Source organism: Thamnophis sirtalis, unplaced genomic scaffold (assembly GCF_051295495.1).
Source record: "Thamnophis sirtalis isolate CommonGarterSnake01/CBP01778 unplaced genomic scaffold, rThaSir2_p1.2 scaffold_11, whole genome shotgun sequence".
In the NCBI taxonomy this organism is placed as follows: domain Eukaryota; kingdom Metazoa; phylum Chordata; class Lepidosauria; order Squamata; family Natricidae; genus Thamnophis; species Thamnophis sirtalis.
Genome location: NW_028261391.1, coordinates 55751883 through 55773009, shown reverse-complemented (window position 1 = coordinate 55773009; position 21127 = coordinate 55751883). Strand labels below are relative to the sequence as shown.

Here is a 21127-nt window from a genome sequence, read left to right as displayed (position 1 = left end):
ATACTCTGAATTTATATTTCAGATTAATGAATGTAACTGATTAGCAGCTATAAAGCCTTATTTAGTTCAGGACAGACAAATCAGCATGATCTAATGCTGTCATTAAAATGACTAAGTGAGTGTTGCTCCATCACATAATAAATTTTTGCCACCTGACATCACAAGTTTTGTACAAAAGGGGCAGAGCTTGCATCACACTTGTTTCATCATGCCCCCATATTTAGCATATATGCTGCTCTCAACCCATTTTTCCTGAAAGCTCCCACTACAAAGAGATCCAATGGGAACAGGCCAAATTTTTTGTAGCAGGCTCTGCCTCTTTGGACCAGCAAATGTATCTTCAATCCTCAAAGTCTTCCAGAAACTTGCACCAATTTAGCTCTTCCAAAAAGTCTTGTGGAATGGAGTATACTGGAGCTCCTAGTTTGGGGAGTGTAATTCTTACTCTACTACAATTAGCTATTTTGTAATGGGATGAGTGTCCTTGTGAATTCTTGCATTTATTTTATTGTTAAATAGGATTTGCTTTTGCTCCTGTACACTGTTTAGAATCTTTCAAATTGAAACTCTTTATAGTTTTGTAAATAAATAAGAAGACATTATTCTTCGTAACAAAGACAGAAAATGCTTGCATGTATTCAGGTCAAGAACATGTATCAGAGACAAGAGTAAATTTGCCCTTCAATATGTTAAAAAGTGGATTGACTTGGAATCTGCATTAGAATACATATTTGGCTGATAGAATCAATGACATACTACAGGAGACTGTAGAATTAGACTTGGAATCAAAACCAGGCTGTGTGCATACTGTCAATGTCTATTTCATGTCTTCCAAGACTTTTTGCACACAAGCACTATTAGAAGGTTGTTGTATTCAGCAAAGTTGCTTGAAACTGACGTGTAGAAAAATAACAGTCAAAGCAGAGTAAATGTTTTAAAAAGTGAAGTTAAACATTGTGGTTTTTATTTGGGACTTTGTCATGTGTTCACTTTAAGTTTTTTTTTTTTAAAAGAACACTTCTTTCAATACATTTTGTGGCAGTAAATATGGTGTCACAAACTTGTGAATTGCTATCTTTAATAGATATTTCACAGATGTCATTAAAGCAGAAATGTTGCTTTAAAAGTTACATTATATAAAATGAATAAGTAAATCCTGCCACTATATCAGATGCAGATTTCCTAGATGAATATACCTTTGGAGAGACTAGATGCCATGTTTAATAGCCAGTATGAATGTTAAGATCATTTGTGCCTTATTAACCTTCATATTACAATCTTCTAATTTTTCTTTGCTTTCCTATATGTATGAGATTCTGCTTCCATTGAAGAGTAATCAGTTAGCACCTAATAGGAAAGGAACTTTCTCCCTCCACATGTGTGCACACATAGGACATGCACATATATGTATGTGTACATTCCCACACTCACATCCCAACATAGAAACTTATCAATATGGTCATGGATGGTGACTGTGATAAATGTCTAATGAAGTCAGATACAATGTATAAGGAATGGCCAACAGGAGGCTCTTTATTTTCATTATACCCTCATTTTCCCCAGAAAGAGATAAAGTCCAATTCTCATGGCAAACTTATGGTTTAAATCCTGGCATATGCCATAGAAGTTTCAATGTTCAGAGTCAATTACTCTTTTCACTTCTAAAAAAAAATGCATCTTGGCCTCTTTGCCTAATTTCCTTTTGAAGAATGGAAGATTGAGTCTGATTTCAGAAGCAGAATTCATTGTTCAGAGCCCTGGTGGGATGTAGCATATCCTCTGATCAAAGTGCTCCTAACAGTTAAAGAGACTAAAGAAATAATTGCGATCTTGATCAGAGAAATCTCTATTAGAGGGATTAAATTGTAACATCTCTCTGTGTGTATGTGGCTATGTACCTGTAACGTTTCCTTCCCACCCTAGTGTGAATTATTCCTTAAATAAGAACTGCTAAAAGAACCAAAAACAAAAAACAAAAAGGTCAGCGAACTGTTGCCTGTTACAGCACTATAGAGATTGGAGGTATTTCACTGTTTAGGCTCCCCCCCCCCCAAATCTACTTTCATGACATTGGGCTTTGTTACCAACTTACATTAATAAGGTTCAGCCAACGCAGATTCTTTTGACTCTTTTTTCACTCGCTGTCCTCACCTGTCAGCCCTCTCTTCATCAACTATATTTATTACAATCAAGCCCTGTCAACTGTCACAGCTTACATACAGACTGCCGGTAAATATGTCTTTCCAGTCATTAGACATTCCTTTCAGTCACCTTGGGATTTCTACCTTGTCTATCTCACTCCAAAAAAACTTTTGTTCAGAAGTATTAAACTCCCACAGAGCAGTGTCAGCTTGGGGCCATTACTGTAGGAAGTGACAGAAAACACCAAACTGTCACTCATTAAGGATCTGGTTTTTCCAGAGTTGATGCAAGTCAGCCTTAACCCCCCAAACGAATCATGATTTATTTAATATATTTGCTTCTACAAGTGTCAACTCATCAGCTTAAAATGTTTTTCCTTTAACTCTATTGAGGCCTGTACAGCAAGTTGCTTTTGAAACTTTTTTTTCTTTTTCTTTTTGTTGCTCTAAGGCTTAGTAATTAAAACAGAATAGAAAACAGTGGAGATTTTGCTCCATTGCTGCAGTTAGTAGCCCTTGGTTTAATAATTATATGTACTGTACAAAGCATTCCTATTAAAATTAGAACTGGACACGCTTGGGAAAAGACCACCTAGTGAGTGAGTTACTTTTATGCTGGCTCCTAAATCGGGGCAAGATAAATTATCAGTCCATGGACAGATTTAAGGTGAGAAAAACAATTAAGGAAGGAAGGTAGGAGGAAACCCCATTTTCCTCTAATTATGCTGTGAAGAATTGCTCTAATAGATCCCTATTCCCAACCCACCTGAAGCAAAGCAGTAAAGGTGAGTTGACTTCTGCAGTTGTTCTTACAGCAAGAAAATTTTCTTTCTTTTTCTTTTCCTTTGTATGTAAAGGCTGGGGGTAGTACAAAAACATTAATATATTCCAAAACATTTCTTCTTCTTCTTCACAAGAACAATGTTAGAATGATTTGTCAGAAATCATCTCAACTTGGGACTACATTTTAAACTGTGGAAGAAATGTCTGTGTCTGCGAAAGCAGAATTGTTAAACATTGTTTCAAAAGTATATTTAATATGTGTAATTCTTCCCCAAGATGAGAAAGAGGAGCCGGTCCTCAATTGGCACGTTTGGTAGTATAGAACAGGTAGAGTTATGAGTAAGGATTTGGGAGAAACAAAGTGAAAGAGACAAGCAGTATTTGAAATCAATATAGTGATTAATAATGGGCAGAATGGAAAAAAGATTGAAAAGTCACAAATTGGAGAAACAACATTTTTAAAGAAAAGGTATGTGTAGCACAAAAGATGGAATTCATTGTGCCCTTGATTTCTGACACAAGACAGAACTAAGTCTCTGAATGTTGGATGAGTAAAGAATTTCTTCACTATCTAAAACAGATCTTTCAATGATTGTGCTGCCATTGTCATTCCACCATTTGTGTGTGGTTTTTTAAAAAATATATTATGAATGAAATACAGGAACAACTGGTAAAAAGAATTATATACAGAGTCTGAAGAATCCTGCAATGCTAACCTTGGGCATATAAACTGCCAGCATTTTAGCTAGCTTGCTCAGTCTCCATAATCTGGCAGATTAATTTTAGGATTTATTCCAATAATGTCTTGAGTCCAGCATATTTAATGCTGGAACCATCTGCCTGGTACATGTATGGAAGTCTAAATAAGCCCCTCATGCTGCAAGGGAAAACAGATGGGTCAAGGGATTTTAGGATGATAAGGGAGATGAGGGTATTATGGTGGTGAAGGGCAAAGAATGGTAGGATACAGGAGGTTATCCTACCTCTGTAACCTCTGCTTACAGAGATTCTAGTTTATAGTGCACAATTCAATCGAGGTCTTAGACACCACTTAGTCATCCACTTTATGCACATGGAGCTTGGAGAATTTTCTAATTTTTAAAGAAGTCCGAATCATAATGAAGCATCCTGTACCTAGAATGCAGCTGGAAAAAACAACGAGACAACTGTACTGTGCATGAGAAATAGTCTTTCTTAGCTATAATCTTACTATAATAAGAGCAGCAAAACATAATTATTCTGCCTCCCATATTATGTCTGCAGAGAGCCAGCCAGTTTATCCTCATTAATAAAAAGGTCAAGGATTCAAGATTCTGAGGGCTATATTAGGTAACTAGTAGATAACGTCTCTTAGATTTACCCAGAGTTGGACTCTAACTGTATAAATCTTATGGACCTGGTTCTTGAAGTGTGCAGGGTCCTTAAAGCTATGAGCTCAGCCTCCTAAAGACAAGTGTGCATGAAGGTGACATATGGTTAGGTCCAGTTGGTGGTTAATGCTTCTTTGCAGGAGGAAATGGTGCCATTTGCTCCCGAGAGAGTTGGAAGGGTCCGGATTTCTATGGGTAGATCATTCCACAGGGCCGGAGCAGCTACAGAGAAGGCCCTCCCCTGAGGGGCCGCCAGCGGGCATTGTCTGGTCAACAGCAACCGGAGAAGGCCCAACCTGTGAGATCTTATTGGTCGTTGGGAGGTATGTGGCAGGAGGCTGCCACTCCCCCACTCCTTTCTGGTGTCACGGTTGGTGGAGCACCTGAAACCCTTCTGGGCACATTTCTGAGAGGGGGACTCCTTCCTCATGGCCCAGCCAGGTTTCAGTAATACATGCCAGGTCTGCCCCCCCCCGTCTAATATTAAGTCCCGGACGAGGGGAGCTTTATGAATCACAGACTCAGTGGCATTTAGCAACAGCAACCTGAGACCAGGGCCCTGACATCTCTTGCCACCTGGTCCTTGAGTTGAGCTATCAGGGCCGGAAGGAGGGATCGCTGTGACGTACCGAGCCCTCCTTCTCCTGTAATGGCTAGCCCTGTAACTCCCATCGTACCTGCCTCTCCCAAATGTGACAGGAATGCTCCGTCCCGTCCCCATAGACCCCTCCCCCTTTCCGTCCTCCCCGGCAGACCATTCGTATCATACACTCTGGGATAAGAGGCAGATCCGGGCCCCATCCACTTCTGCTTCTGCACTCAGTGGCTCCAGGCCACACTCTCAATCCCCTCATACATACCGGCCAGACATTCTCCACATGCATACCCCACTAATATTAAAATGTACAATAGAATAGATAAAAAATGCATTAATTTAAATTAAAAATCATGGGAACACTCAATCGCATACATATCACATATACTCCCCATACAAAGATTGCGCGGCTGTTGATAATGTGCGAAGTCTATAGACGGGTTCATAAAAAAAGTTCAGATAGATGGAAATTAACAGTGATATGGAGGGAGAATAGCTCGTCTTCTCTCCCTCCTGTGGAATAGGATGGTGTGGTAGTGGTCCAAAGAAGTCTGGAGGCGGGCAAGGTGGCATCCCTGGGCATCGACGGGCAGCAGTGGTCACACCAAATGAGGCAGTGGTCACACAAATAAGGCAGGTCGTAAGTCCAAAGTTCAGGTCGTAAGTCCAAAAGTAGGTTCCAAAGTCCAGCAGCCGTGAGCCGATAGAGCCAGATAATAAAGAAAAAGCCCCATAATCATAAAGGCAGACAGGGGAGAGGCCACACCGTAGGGAAGGCCGAGTCCAGTGGGGCGGAGGGGGGGAGGGAGGCATCCGAAAGGCTGCTGCTATGGTAACACAACCAGCTGCCTGGTCTCATCCAGCCCCATGCCCAGCCGACCACCCCCTCTCTGGAACAGTCTGATGTAGTCCGAAGGTCACAGAAGCGAAAACAGGAGATGTCAAATGAGGATATCAAAGAAGATGTCAAAGACGCCGGGAATGCCGTGTGTTGCAAACCGACGGAGCAGAGGGAGGGGGGGTGTTTAAGGAGGCTGCGGCAGCGGCAAACAGACCAACTGCCTGACCTCATCCAGCACGGTCCTAAACCATCCACCTCCTCTCTGCCAACAATAGCACTCCAACAGTCTGATGTATTCCAAAGCCCTTCCCGGTCAGAAGAAAAACAGGGCTAGGACTGTGAAAAATCGCCAGAGACGTCAGTGCGGCAGTGCCCTTTTCGCCGCTGAACGCCGTAAGCACTATAGGGTTTGTTATGGGCGACCGGGAGCCGCCCGAAAGCGGAGACCCCCAAAATCGGCACCTACTCGGGTCCACTAGATTACGCTCCACCGCTAGGACCCATTCCCTCATAGTCTCTGAACTAATTTACTAGGTTTTTTTGGTGTTTTTTCGCTCACCCAGGCTGGAGCAGAGAAGGTTGGCGGCCATCCCCCTTCGCACATGCGCACAAGCTATAGATCATATAGCTTCTAAGCAAGCACCTAATTAGTATCATAAATTTGTTTAATAATTACATAAATTATACATTTATCTAGCATGGGGCACAATGTATTATTGGGTACCATCAGTATCTTGATGAAATATCTGAATCTCATGCTACATGACCTAACCCAGAGGTTTCAAATAGATGTCAACTAAGAGAAGAGAGACCTGAGCCATGAGGCACCCAACACAATAGGGATCTAGGACTGAATCTCTTCTCCACTGTCAAGTTCAGACAACAAAGGAAGGACAATCCTAATAAAATGCTACTTCCTTTTATATTAATAATGTTATTAAGCTTGTCAAAATCTAAAATACAAAAGAAAATGAAAATATTCAGAAAATGTGGGAGAGAAAAGGGAAGTGAAAGAGGTTTAGGGTAAAGGGGGAAAAAGAAAGAAAAACATTGACTTCTAATTCTTTTTAGCACAGTAGAATAAAATAATAACACTACAACCTCAACTTTCTACTTTTACATACTTAATATGTATTATTGATAGAACAACACACATATCTAATCAGATAAACTCAAAGTCAACATTTCATTTTTTTCCATCTCAAGCCCAAAGTCCAAAAGTGGTCTCTAAGTAGAAACAAAGTTGGATGTATTCTTTGATTAAAACTGTTAAGTTAGCCATCCCCGCTAGTTCCATTGGTTTTTCAGTATCTTTCTATTTTTGTGCATAAATAATTCTTGCTGCTATCAACATATATAACAAGCTTCCAGATTTTTTTACATTTCTTTGTCTATTAAGCCAAAGAGAAATGTCTATGGTTTAATGTTTATATTCACTTTTAGAATTTTCTGTATTAAAACATGAATCTTACCCCAGTACTTCTTTGCTTTATCACAAGTCCACCAAATATGGTAAAAGAAGTTTTTGTTTACATCTACATTTCCAACATACATTTCAAATATCTTTATATCTTTGAGAATTTATTGCATGTTAAATACCAATGATACATTTTTTAAAAAATTAAATCATAATTTAATATACATTTTAATGCATGTTTTCTCATTATTTGAGAATTGTATTATTCCTGAAATTCTTTGCTCATTGGATCATTCAATGTTTCACAAATTCATTCTCCATATTCAATTTCTGTAACAATTTATAAACCTTGGCAATAAAATGCTATTTCCCAATAGATCTGGTCCAGTAGGACACCATGGATGATGCTATCAAAAGCTGCCAAGAGATCCAGGAAGGCAGGATGAATAAATCTCTATCATGAATCCCCCAAACGTAATGCACAAGTGTAACCAATGCTGTTTCAGTGCTATAGTCTGATCTGAATTCTAACTGAAAAGGGTTCAGATAATTTGCTTCATGAAAGGCCTTCACAACTGAGACCACTCTCTTTACAGCCTTCCCTAAAAGAAAAGATTGAGACCAATGGAAAATAATCTGTAATATCTAAAGCTAAGCTCTTGAGGAGGGGACAAACCACTGTCTCTTTCAAGGCAGGCAAAATCATTCAATTTTTAACATTTAACATTTATATGATGACAGGAGGTAAAGTAACCAGCAACATAAATCATGATGTGCTGATTATATACAATTACACATTTTTTATCTGGGTTCACCAAGTGACGTCACCAAGATTCTTTCCTGGTATCTGGAGGCTGTGAGAATATGGATAGAGAAAAACAGGCTTCAATTCAACCCTAGTAAGACCAACTGGCTATGAGTTATGGAACCTGGTCCAAGAGGTTATCTGACTTTATCTCTGAATAGGAAAGTGTTTCCCCAGGCAGAGCTGGTACATAAGTTGGACATCCTCCTATACTCATAGCATCTGTTTAAAGAAAATGCAACAGACTGTAGAGGATTGACACAGTCATGACAATCAGGGTTTTTGTATGTTCATCCTATGCACCAATTGCACCCATATATGGATTGAAATGCCATAAATTCAGTATTGAAAGAACCTGCACTCATGCCTTAGTTACCCACTGGTATTCCATGCACTGGCTCTTAGTGGGTTTCTGAGTACAATTCAAGATGCTGGTTGTCACTTTCAAAAGTATATGTTTCTTACAGAACTATGATTGTCTGATTGTTTCTGTTCAACTCAATTAACTACCCTTCTCTGTCATAATTGGGAAATGTCTAACTTTCTCTTTCAACCCTATGAAATAGTACCCTCCTGTGGAAATCCAGATAACCTCCACTCTCTTGGTCTTTTGTAGTGTCCTTTCAGATATTTGGACTAGGAAGTTAAAGCAGCTCTGCTGGTGGATCTCTCTTATTCTTGTCTTTATTATTTGAAAATGGAAGGATTTTTAGATCCTGGGTCTTAGTTGTGATATTATTACTGTTTTGGATATTTATTTTATAAATTATACTGGAGGTAGAGGAATGGGAAGAGAGAGTTAATCCTTTGTGCACCACTAAGAGTCATTGTCGTGAGCTAGGCAACTACATAAATTGCTAAGACTAAAAAAAAAACAAATGTTGGTTAGCTAGAGGATATTTTCCTGCTCTCTTACAAAATTACCCCTGAAGAGCTAACTCTTTCTATCACAAATCAATAAGGCTACCCTAGATTAGTTATTTGCTCTTGATTATAAGCCCAGTTTATCAGTATATGACCTTTGAATATATGACAAATTACAAGATTCTATGGCTTGAAATATTATGAAAACACTACTTGATTTCTGTAGCTAGGTCACTGAAATAGTCATGCTCATTAGGCATAATAACTGTTAAAATATTCCAGAAACAGAATATTTGAATGGACACATAGAGTCATTGGAATATCAAGTTTTATGTATGTGGTACAGTAGCTTAGATAGAAATGTCCTGTTTTATGCATATTCATAAGAAGCTCAAAATGTACTATGAAGGAACAATAAGTAAGAGGAATGAAGTGTTATTGTAACGAAATAAACAAAACTAAAAGAAATAAAAGATGTGTGAAATCCCTAAAGTAGAAATATAAGCAAGATGCAAATTACATACCGTATCTGTTCTTTACTCAACTCTCCACTAATAATCAACAGACAATGTGAAACTTTGCCTCCAAACTGAACAATACTGAAAAGATTTCACAAGTCGGCCTTTTAAATTTAATTGACTGCCATGCATAGGGAAGCTTCAGTCTAGGTTAAAGAAATCTTCCCAGGATTTCTATTGTGCCAAAATAATTATACAGGATGCAACCAACAAAAGAAATAATTGCTATTATGGTTTTAAGGGAGAAGTGATGAGGGGGAAATCAAGAGTTTCAATGAAAAATAGATGCGAGCTGGAAAAACATATAAACAAAACAAAATCTTTTAGCATTATAATTTTAAAAGAAATGGCAGTCATATTTTGCAGGTGTACAGAAAGAACTCTCCGGCATTTTGCCAACTCATGCTCTGGCTCCCATTTCCTTTTGTCAAGAGGTATTTGACTGAAGTCACAATTGTCTTGGGAAAGAAAAGAATGAACTGCTACATGAATAACTTAAGTGAGAGATTGTAAGTAGCATCTTGGCTGCAGCAAGAAAAAGCCAAGCTAATGGATTTGAACACTAAATAACATAGGAAACAAAACACCTAGTCATCAGGATTAAGGCAACAAGTAAAGCAAAAACCTTGAGCTTCTCTGAGGTAAATTGCTTTTACGGGAGAAAAGAGTTATATTTGGAAAAATAATTCTCTCTATATTAAAACGTAAAATATTTGGGAATCGATTTTAAGCTAAAAGTCTTCTACTTTTAGGTAACAGTGATAGAGTATGTATGGATGCAATATAAAACGATGAAAATTTGTATGAAACCACTCTCCTCTGTATTTCTGCTTCTGGCAATTTTAGAAAAGTACAATCCTGAGAGGTAAATTTACTTTGCTGAAAAAATGTCAGTTTCTCTTTTTATTCATTCTTCTTAAATATAAAAGAAAAACTGTTTTTTCCATAAAAAAATAAAACTTTTGAGAAAGTTTCATAGGTAAGGTAGGGTATATCTGAATTTATCTTAATCATAATATAGCCAAAGGGTTTATGTATATATTATATCATTTCCCCAGAAGTCTGCATCTTCTCTGGATTTTTACACTTCAGTTAAATCCCAAGAGAATGAACTGCTCCAGCCAACTTTTTTTTCAATTCAGAAGTGTGACCAGCCAGGAAGGATGCTCAGAAATGAAGATACATGATAGAAATTACCGACAGCATCCTCTGCTATCTTGTGACAAGTCAGCTTAAGAAGAAGGAGGTGAAAGGGAATATATTTGAAATAAATTCAAAAACAACTACTAAAGCGAAAAATGAATTTCTTTTCCCCCAATAAAATTTGAATATAAAATTTAAACATACTATTATCAGGAACTTGATAAAATTCGTAGTTTTTGAAGGAATTTTGTAAAATGAATTATTCATCTGCTTTTTATTTAAAATGAGTCTATAAATGAGCATTACATATGAAGCAACCATTGTATTCCAGCTACTCCAAGCAAATGCATTGCACAAGTCACAGTTCTTGAAGAGCTGTTTTTACAGCTAGTAAAGTTTTGATGTTTTAGAGAACAAAGTCTAAAATGGTCATCTGACTATTTGTAAAAGGCTATATAAACTTAGCATAGCCCTTAAATACATCTATGAAAACTGTGAAAACTAGTGACCAAATACTAAATTTTCATGGTGAATGATTACTGAAACAGATATCAAACTACACTTGCATTTATATTCAAGTTAATGGAAGTGCAACCTTTGCAAAACACACACACACACAGACACACACACAAAGCCAAAGATGACCCAAGCAACTTTATCTGAATGTTTTAGATGCATCTGTATTTTTCCTCATAATGCTCTTTTGTTGGCAAACATCAGTACAGAGTTTTTGACGTTTTTTGTTATTTACTTTCATTCATTTGCCAGTATAGCTCCAAAAGCTAAGACAATTTGTGATTTCTTGTGACCAAGTTACTACCCTCCTGTCCTTGAGATAGCAAAAATTACTGCTATATTTTCACTTCTTTTCCTAGTGGTGGATCCTATCCTGCCCCTGCCATTGTTGCTGTCCTTATTTACGGGGGTGGGGGGTGGGGTGTCATATCAATTGCTCTCCTTACCCTGCTAGGGGACTAGGGTTTCAGAAGAGGTAATTTTTGACAAAAAAAAGTAGACTAGTAGGCTTAGTCATCTGTCAAAACGTGTTTCAATCTTGCACAAATGTTTTGTGTAGGTGAGTCAAAGGGAGCCCAATTATGAGGGAAAATTAGACTCCTTTGTACATGAATTAGCACTATTCCAAGAGATTGCTAAGCATATATTCCAAAGCAGGCATGGGGAAAGTTACAGAGTAGATGAAGAATCCTCTTTCTCATTTCACTATGCAACCCTACTATTCAAGTGGACCAGTATCTCAAAGTTGGGGGCCATTTTGGTGGCCTGGAGAATACAGGGGCCATTTTGGTGGCCTGGAGGGATAATTGGAATGAACTGAACTTTCCTGCTGACAAAATAGAATGGCCTTGGAAGACAGTGTCAAAAGATTGCAATGGTAGAAAGCTGTCTGCACATTCTAACATGGCCAATAGTGTTGACCCTATAGGTCACCTCAAGGGTCACCAAAAGCTGAGAGGTCAGTGAAGCAACTCCAATTGTTTCTGTGGCAAAATGTGTGGTGTGGTAAAAAGGATACACTTTATAAAATGAGTATGATAAAGATAACTTAAGACTGTCTCGGTATAGGGAAGGGATGAAATTACAATAACATGAAAATGTTGCAGAAAAGAGGTTTCTGGGACATGTTTGCTCTATAGTTAGATGCAAGGGGAAAAAGGCTTACAGGGAAAAAAATCACATTAAATCTCAAGCTTTACTCCCAGTTATATCAGAATTCAGTCCTTTACTATTTTCTTTATATATTCTATTAAAAATTGGCTTTAAAATGCTTTCCCCCACTTTATAAATTCCAAGAAAGAATTTTTGTAATAAGAAAGGAACCAATTTCACACTTTGAACAGAGACATCTGATGGATTGGAAACCACAATAACATCTTACTCATTCCCTTGTTAAAACATTGCCAAACTGGGTGTGATCTAAACTGCATGAATAAAATCAGCTATTCTGGAATCCTTAACATCAGTAATAGTACTGACAACTAATCTAGGACTTTCCATGGGCATAATATACCTTAATGAGCAGCATACCTGCCAAATGTTTGTCAAATGTAACTCCTGGATTTTCCTTAGTACAGACCTCCTCTTTTAAGAGGACTGCAATCTAATCATGAATAGACTGAAATCCAATCCCAAAGTCTCAATTTCATATGATATAACATGGTTTGCTCACTAAGAACAGAGTTGGAAGAGACCTTGGAGTCTACTAGTCCAACCCTCTGCTCAAGCAGGAAACCCTATACCATTTCAGACAAATGATTGTACAATCTCTTCTTTAAAAACCTCTAGTGGTTTTAAGACTCCAAAAGTTGTAACCTACAACTTCTGTAGGCAATTAATCCACTGATTAGTTGTTCTAACTGTCAGGAAATTTCTCCTTAGTTCTAGGTTGGTTCCCTCCTTGATTAGTTTCCATTAGTCTCCATCATCATCATAATTATGAATGACAATGTTGAGGGATACTGATAGGTCCTTTAGAGTTACAAAACAAAAGTAATAGAACCTAGTGTCATAACTCTAATATATCATACTACTCCAGATGATCCCTCCCAGCAATTTCATATAGATATTAAATAATATTAAATAATAATAGAAACCCAGATATAGTAATAATGGTCTTATTACTAAACACTAGTTAAATGGTACAACCTGTTTAACCCAGTGATGTGCGGTCAGCTTTAGCCCTGGTGAGGCACTTTTTAGACTTGTGGACTTCAACTCCCAGAATTATGCTCAGTTCCAATTTAAAGCAACAGCATTTTCCCCCCTTGCAAAATAAGTTTTCCCATTCTTTTTCTTCTCCCTCCCCCTCCTTCCTCCCTCTCTCCCTCCCTCCCCCCTCTCCCAAACAGACACACGCACACAGAGAACTTCGATCCCTCTCTCATTCACTCACTCTCAAACACAAACACAGAAGTTGGATTGGATATATTTTCCAAAGGCTTGAAAGCAGCTCCTCTGCCATACCCCCCCTTCCCCTGCTGCCTTCTGATCAAACTTTTTGAATTCCTCCCCCCTCCCCACACGCACCTTTTCCAGCTGTTTCAGAGTCGATTTCAACTCTGCTTCTCCCTGCCCTGCCCTGCCCTCCCCTCTTGAAAAGCCAGAGCTCTGTCAGACTGAGCTAGTTGCTCCCAGAGAACTCTAAAAAGCCTCTAAAAATGCCCTCTACAGGAGGCGAGAGAATACGTGCCTCATTTGCATAAGGAATTCTTTGCTTGTTAACCCTTGCTTAACTCTTAAAAGGCGAAAAAATCTTATGCAAAAGAGGCCCCTAGTTCTCTGGCCTCCTCCTAGTTAATACTGAGAGCAGACCCAAGCCACTGTGACTTGAAATCTGGTAGCAACTACCCTGGCTTTAATTATTTTAAGAAAATTATTTAAAATCCTTTCCTTTCCCTAAGGAGACTGGTGAGGCCCCGCCTCCCTTGCCTCTAGTGTCTGCACGTCCCTGGTTTAATCTGGTCTTCAGGAAAGTTTGGAACTGCTGTAACATAGCAATGCCAAAACTGGATTTCTACAGATAGTTGAAAATAATAATGAAAGCCAATGAGAAATACAAGAGGTTTTAAAGAGTTGTACTCATCCTCACCTAGCTCTTGGCATAAGTAGTCCAAGATGATCAAAACAAGCCTAGTAGAAATGGGCATGGATGATTAGTTGCGAAGCTCCATGTAATATTTATACAGAGTCCCTGGGCAAAGTCACTGAGTGTCAATCAGGAAAGAAGCAGGAACAGAAACTTGTTCTGCCCTTCTAAGCTCCTATTATGCTTGTTCAGAAATTAGTGAAGTGAAACACAGCATATTCTGTCTATTAATTAGGTGGTGGGTCAAAAGTCATTGAAAGACTGAGTGGCCCCTTTCCCCATAAAATCATTATGTAAGGGGGAAACTTATTGACCCTTTTACCAGCACAGAAGGCAAACCTGTAATGAACACCTTTTTTTAGCTATTGCTGAGAAATACATGGACTAAGAGAAATGAAAAGCTCCAACATTTACCTGGGATGATGTCATTCCTGTTTCATTGGACAAAGAAACAAGAATGAAAATTGGTCTTCAAAGGTGGGAATATTGGCTTAGCCTCAATTGCATATAAACTTCAGCATATTGTTCAATGGCTCCTTTTCCCTCCCTTTCATCCATTGTGCATCTCTCCTTTCTTTCCTCAACCCTAGAATAGGGACTCTTTCTCTTTTTAACTTAAGTGATCTGCTCTTGAGGCAAGGATTGACTGAAAAGTAGGATGAAAATTAGTAAATTAACAAACAAGCAAGTAGGTATGTAAGCAACTAAATACATTGATGAGGTCCCGTTGTATTTTTGTTTGAGAGTGTGCAGATGTTGAAACTGTGTCTAGATTGGGAAGGATGATGGCTAACATGTTGGATGTAATCTGACAAACGTGACCCTGTAAGAAAATGGTTTCCCTGTGTATTGGGTGTACACACAAAGAGTGACTGCCCTATGAAAAAGCTGCTCATGGAAAGGGATAACTTGTAAGCAGTGATTTTGTTTTGGAACAGTGAAAAGTCTAGGAATAGTGCTGTTCTATTTCCGTTAAAGAAAAACACATTAAAGAAAACAATGGGTAAATTTTCTATTTTCCATCCTGCCAACCATCACATGACAGTGGGAGACACATCTACCAATCCCTCTTTCCAACCTGGATGGGACAGAGTTTAGCAAATGTAACCAGGGGCTTGAAACAGAAGGTGTCAATGACTATCCACCAGTGTAAGCACTAAATTGGTTTGGTTTGGTTTGGTTTGGTTTGGTTTATTGGATTTATATGCCGCCCTTCTCCCAAGGACTCAGGGCGGCGTACAACATTTAAAAAAACCCCACATATTACAAAAGTTTAAAAAAATTAAACAAACCCAATTAGGATTAAAATTGCAGGTATGAAGGGGTTCCATCTTTGTAACCTGACATTTGGAATACAGGTAATCTCAATTTACAACAGCTTGTTCAGTGACCATTCAAAGATCTGTAGGTAGGTAGGTAGATAGAGGGATAGAGAGAGAGAAAAAAAATATAGTAGATAGGTAGGGAGAGAGAGAGAGTAGGTAGGTAGATGTTTCCAGGTGTATTTATCCATATGCGGGAGAAGGAAATAGCTGACAACCTTAAGACTTTGTTTCTGCTGGCACAGCGCTTGAAGAATGTATTTTTTTGTGAAAATGGGCCTGTTTTTTTTCAAATAAAAGGCATGAATAGCCTTGGGGGGGGGGCTTGCAGAATGTTCCTGGGGGGTAGGAGGGGCAAAAAGAGCAAAAAAATTGCCATTTTTTGCGAAAATGGGCCTGTTTTTGATTTTAAAAAAATTGCTTGCATAGCCTTATGGAGACTTAGAAAATGCTGCTGGGAACTGGGAGGCAAAAATGGCCCATTTTTTGCTCATTTTTGCCCTCCTCAGCCCCCAGGAGCTCTCTGAAAACCTCCATAAGGGTATGCATGGCCATTTTGGTGAATGCATGGCCATTTTGGTGAAGGGGCAGGGCTTCGGGAGGCAAAAATGCTGTATTCGATGTATAAGACGCACCCAGATTTTCAGCCTCTTTTTTGAGGAAAAAAGGTTATTTTATTCTCCGAAAAATACAGTAATACTTTGGCAAGAAATATAGTAAAATGGCCAACTCACTTAACAAATGTTTTACTTAGCAACAGACATTTTGTGCTCAACTGTGGTTATAAGGCAAGAACTACCTGTAATTTTTAGCATGTGTTTAGTGTTCTTTTGGCATGGAATAATTCAGGAATGAGTAATTGATAACAAGCAAGCTCCATCTTCCACTAGTACCGAAAGAGAATGACCTTATCCCCAGAGCCAGCAACACTTAAAAATAGGTATGACCTATTTGTTTGATTAGACATTTTGAACTGGCTGGTGTAAATTGTTTTAAGTACTGCTATTCCTGCACTTGGTGAATGGAATACTTTAATTTTTAACTAATACATATATTGTATGGTGAATACTTATTATATAGTGTTAGATATTGATCTGTTTTATTTTATCATAACGTTAGGAGAAGGAAAACATTTTTTTACGTCTGGCATAGTTCTCCATAATAGTTCTGGCTCAGGTTTTCCCTTCTAAAACTCTGCAACTTTGACTGATTCCTTTTCATTTTCTTTTAGTATCTTCTGCCCTATATAACAGACATACAGGACTGGTGGGAATTCCATCTGTTTCCTCCACTCCTTTCTTTACCATTCTTCTTCTTACATTACTGTAGTTCCATACATCTGGCTCAGGTCATTCAAACCACTCAGGTTCTCATTCCTTGTTTCCCTTAGAAACAACATCTCTTAATCCCACTGAAGAAAATGGTCCTTGGGCCATCAGGATTAGTCTCCAGAGCCTCGTCTGGACTGAAAATACCCAGCTGGCTTTTGAACTTATTGCATATTGCATCAGAGACTCGTAGGTCAATGCATTAATCCGGAAGTTTTAAATCCAAGGAGATTTAGTGTAGTGATCTGGATAATCTTAAATATAATGTTCAAGACATTCCATGACTTTATTTATTTTTAAAAAAACTTTTTTCTATTTTCCATTCTTTCCAACTGGATGCAACCTTAAAAGTTGTATCCTTTTTTTTACCTCATGGAAGGCTTGTAATCAATACATGTTACTTTTTCTTATTCTTCTTAACATAAAACAACTATTTGATTAAAAGTGTTATTACCAACCTTCTGATTATTCCACTTTACATTTTTAATGTTATGTACTTTTTTTCTGTGAAAGTGACATCTTCCTACCTCCTTTAGTTTTACTTTATATCACATTCAGCATTTTTCTAGGGCATAATTAAAACATCAAACATTTTTGTCTCTTGGTTATCCTCTATTCTGAGAACTGGAGTCTGTAGCATTATTGGAAATTAAAATGTATTAATCTTTTGCATATACATAATGACCTTAAATTATTATCAAAAATGGTCTTGTACACTATTATATAAAACTGCCTGATAATGCTGAAATACCTGAATTAAGAATGTCTCTAATTGGTAGCAAGAGAATTCTTGTTATAAATATAAAATGTGTCTTTTGGCTCATTATTTTCTCGGGCTTAATGTGCCTAATTTTCTCATGCAACTTTGTCCCTAAGAAAAAAATAAAAAGTGAAATATATTACCAATATATAATGTTGAACAGTTCTCGCTTACTTCCTTTAGATGTAACTATGATCAAGCAGATTAGTGTGGGATCATTTTAATTCATTTGGTGTGGGATTATTTAAAATCAAATGGGTGAAAAACTTGAAAATGGGGTAGATAAAGCATTCTGTTGTGGCTTGGTCCACAAGATAAATGAACAACACACTCATAAAAATGTTTCTTTGAAATAAATGCCTGTCAGATACAAGAAGAGAGAATGCAACATGAGGTAAAATGGGTCCACACAATGCTTAGACTCTAGCCAAGGCAATGCTATCTGTACAATAGATACAAAAGTATTCTAAAACAATACATCACAAGTAAAAGGCATGTAATTAGATTTAAAGGATTCATATATTAATCTATCTATCCACAGTACTGTGTTATCTTGTTTTTAAAGAACTATCTGTCAGGGTTCCAACACTGACCCTATCCTTATCAGCTCCAACATATCTAGAAGGGAGCAAGCTGTTGATGATGATGGTACTATGGAATAAGTGTACAATGAAGATAGACAATGTTTAGGTACTCGGGTGAGTACCTAAATGGGAAACCTTCCAGATAAGCTGTTATACATATAATAATCATTTACAATCACTATTTACCTTTGTTACTTAGATGCACATTTGGCTGGTTTACTATGCCCATTCTCTGTCAACACAGCTGTCTTCTGGAATGAAATCTCTCCTAAGATCCATGTGACTCCAACCCTGTTGCAATTCTGGAAGGTCTTTAAGACTTGGCTGGGCTCCCAGGCTTTGGGTTAAAGTAGAAGAAGCCCTTGTTGGATGTGCTATTTATATACTTTTTTTGTCTGAGCAGCCTTGTCTGTTTATTCTGTGTTTTGTTTTTATTTTGTTTTGTCATATATCTATTAAGATAGTATGGATGTTTGGGTAACAAATAAACAAGTTCATTAATGAATTTAATTCAGCTTTGAGGCAAGTGTCAAGTGGAGTATCACAAAATTGTGCCCTAGGCATTGTGAGTTCAATATGTTCATTAGTGATTTGTATGTAAGTGATTTGAGAGGAAATTTATATAGTTTGCACATGACACAAATCTGGAAAGGGTGGATAATACTTCAAATGAAAGAAAGAACATTCAAACAGCTCTAGACAGTGGAATGAAATGAAGAGGATGAAATTTTACAGGAAAAAATATAAATGTCTGTATCTTGGTAGAAAAACTATAAAGCACATGTATAAGATGAGACCAAGTTTTAGAGTACTATATGTGAAAAAGATCTACGTGTCTTTGACTACCACAAGCTAAATCTGAGCAGCAGTGTGATTGTGCTGCTGAAAAGACAAATGCTATCATGGGGTGCATAAACTGGAGCACAGAGTCTAAATCGGGGGAAGTAATTACCCCACAGAACTCTTTTGGAGTGTCAAATACAGTTCTGGGTATCACAGTTCAAAAAAAAATGTTTGGAACAAATTTGTGGAAGGCACACTAAGACTCTATATGGCTTGAGAACCAGCATTTATCAGGAATGGTTAAAGGAACTGGTTATGTATAGCCTACAGAAAATACTAGTTAGAGGAGTTACCATAGATATCTTTAGATTATAGGGACAGCTATCAGGAAGGAGGAAAGAATGCATCCTGTAGGTCCAAGAGATCAGGATCAGAAGCAGTTAATTAAAATTAAAGGTGAGAGCTTGTCATCTAGGGGTGGGAATATTGATTCTATGAGCTGCACTTCAAAATAGTGAGCACTCCTTCACTGAAGTCTTCAAAAAGAATCTGGATGAATATTTGTCAGAAATGTTCCAGTGGATTCTACACTAGCAAGGGGCTAGATTACATGGTCTTCAAAATTCCTTCTAATTTTATGATACGATGACAGTCACTTTTCCTTAGTTGGGTATAATTAATAAATAATTATTTGTATTAATTCTATAAAAGAACTAGATTATGGTCATTAAATTAGTCTTGGTAGTTCAGAGAATTTGAGAGTTTCAGTAGTCAAAACCGTGTTATTCATTCTACATAATAAATTTATATAAACAATATGAAACAACTAAGCCATTTTACAAACATATATATAACTATATTGTAGAGACATGACAGTGCAGAGCTGACCTTGATTTATGCCACAAAAACCGATCAAAACTGAATTTAGTTAATATTTGAATGGGAATATTTAAAATACCAATGGTAAAAACTAGCCTTGGGAAACAAAAATAAATCAGTGATATTTTTAAAATATCCTGGAAGATTATAGTGGCAAACCACTTCCACATTATACTTAAGAAAACAGCATGGATGCATTCACAAAAGTCAAGTTCAATTTGAGGTAGGTTTTTTTTTTTTTAATGCATACTTGAAACCACCTATTCTGATCTGTTCTGTTCTTCATATGTTTTAGTCTCCAGTCCCCTAATCATCTTTGTTGCTCTTCTCAGACTCTAGAAAGAGTACAGAGAAGGGCAATAAAGATGATTAGGTGACTGGAGACTAAAACATATGAAGAACATTTGCAGGAACTGGGTATGTCTAGTTTAATAGAAAGAAGGACTAGGGGAGACATGATAGCAGTGTTTCAATATTTCAGGGGTTGCCACAAAGAAGAGGGAATCAAACTATTTTCCAAGGCAATGGGTGAAAACTAATCAAGGATAGAAGCAATTTAGAACTGAGGAGAAATTTCCTGACAGAACAATTAATTAGTGGAACAACTTGCCTCCAGAAGTTGTGAATGCCCCAACACTGGAAGTTTTTAAGAAGATGTTGGATAGCCATTGTCTGAAACGGTATAGGGTTTCCTGCCTAGGCAGGGGGTTGGACTAGAAGCCCTCCAAGGTCCGTTCCAACTCTGCTATTGTATTGTGTTGTATTGATCTGAAAAGTTATAAATTGAACAACTTTAAATTCCATCATGCTTTTAAAAAGGTTTAAACATTACTTTAGGCAAATGGCCTCAGAGCCAATCATCATTGAGTCCTCCTTAATAATGGTTTCCTGTTAAATTACTTACCATATGATTAAGGAAGAGCAGGGCCTGAAAGGATCACTGAAAATAATTTAGTGACTCAGCTAGGGATTAAAAGAAATCTAACAGATTGTTTTTTGGGAGAAAAATAACATGATCTGAGAAAAACATATCTACTGTGGCATAAATGAAAATGCAGCTTACTAACATTCATCTTGAAATATTTCTAACTCATGCATATTGGGAAAAATGTCTACATGCAAAACAAGTTTTAAAATATGCCTTAGGGAAAGATAAATATACAGTACAAGCATAAGGTTATGTAAAGCAGGTACATATTTATTTTACATGTTTTAAAAAGTGGAAGAAAGTTTGACAGAATAATTAATACTGGAATATGCAACATATTGAAATAGACCACAGGTGTCAAACTCGCCATGTCACATTGCTTTCATGATGTTTTTCCCATTTGCGGAGCTAGGGTGGCCATGGTCTGCATGTGATGCATCCGGCCCATGAGCAACCAGTTTG

The 21127-nt window shown here is 37.6% G+C and overlaps 1 long non-coding RNA gene across 2 annotated transcripts in view; it reads left to right on the top strand.

Annotated features, from left to right (window-relative positions):
* The first annotated feature begins 2728 nt into the window (after window positions 1-2728).
* Window positions 2729-21127, top strand: part of LOC106544078 (uncharacterized) — a 43115-nt gene continuing 24716 nt past the window's right edge. For both annotated transcript variants that reach the window (XR_015697966.1, XR_001313200.2), the window contains exon 1: window positions 2729-2926. This is a non-coding gene — a long non-coding RNA (uncharacterized LOC106544078). The remainder of the gene's footprint in view (window positions 2927-21127) is intronic.